This window comes from Teleopsis dalmanni, chromosome 2, assembly GCF_002237135.1.
Source record: "Teleopsis dalmanni isolate 2A chromosome 2, ASM223713v2, whole genome shotgun sequence".
NCBI classification, from domain to species: domain Eukaryota; kingdom Metazoa; phylum Arthropoda; class Insecta; order Diptera; family Diopsidae; genus Teleopsis; species Teleopsis dalmanni.
In genome coordinates, this window is record NC_051847.1 from 113,554,602 (window position 1) to 113,556,005 (window position 1,404).

The following is a 1,404-nucleotide window of genomic DNA, read 5'->3' on the forward strand; positions in this document are numbered from 1 at the left end:
TTGAATTTTGCTTATTTTATTTTCATAGTCAAAAATAATTGCTAGAAAATAGTCACAGCAATTCAAACCCTGTTGCTAACTTACTTAATAAATGAATACTATTCTTTCACATATTATGTTCACATATATATATTAATTGTGAATTTGTACTAAAAACGTACATGCTTCATAATTAAAGAAGGTTTGTAGAAATTTTTATGTATTTCAAAAATGTTTAACTTTTAACTTCTTCACATACTATATTTATATTTTCACAAGGACAAGGTACAAGAGCTTCTTAGGTATACAGCTAGAATAATTTTATAATATATTATTTATTGTTTTAATGATCAAATGTTTCTACTGATTATTTTTATTTTTGAAACGAACCAATTAATCAGTTGTATAAATAATATTTTCACCAATAAAAAATTATAAAAATATAATATTAAAATTATAATATAAAATTATAGTCAAAATATTGGTGAAAATATTATTTATACAACTGATTAATTGGTTCGTTTCAAAAATAAAAATAATCAGTAGAAACATTTGATCATTAAAACAATAAATAATATATTATAAAATTATTCTAGCTGTATACCTAAGAAGCTCTTGTACCTTGTCCTTGTGAAAATATAAATATAGTATATAATATATATATATATATAGTATATATATAATCTTATATTATTATTATTATATATATATATATATATAGGAATTATATATTTATTGTATGTGATATATTGTAAATCTTTTTGTCTTTTTGAACACTTGAGCACAGAATTGTATATGCGTCAAATTGGTGCTTTAAATCTTAGTTCTGCAAATAAAATTAAGAAAATCATGTGAGATAAATAAATGAAACAGTGGCGTAAGCTATTATGGATTTGGAAAAATGCGATAATAATGACTTCTTTAGTTGAAAACAGTTATTTCAGTGACCCAAGCCGTTTAACTGAGATTACTACCGGCGTAGTTAATGGCATAGCAGGGTTTATAATGCAATTGTATTTAATCTTAAAATGTAATGACTGCAAAAAACACTAAGATGGTGAAAAAGTGAGCAGTTCCATTCTTTCTTATTAATTGAAGGATCCTTAAAAAACTGTTTGTTACTGTACTTAATGTCATGTAAGCAATATTCATGTAAAATTAATACGTAGTTTTATTAGCGCCTGATATTGAATACGGACTTAATTAAATATTTTTGTATTTGTGTTAAACAGTCCTTATTAAAAAATTACATCGATTTTGGTATAAATATATTTTTAATCTTAGTGGTGAATACACAAATGTTTTAATTAAGAACACAATTATGTTACATTCATTGTATACATTAGTATAATTTCAAATAATTTATTACGTTTTGCAACACTGCCGCTATAAATCTATCGATATAGTTTGTTGTTATAACAAAGT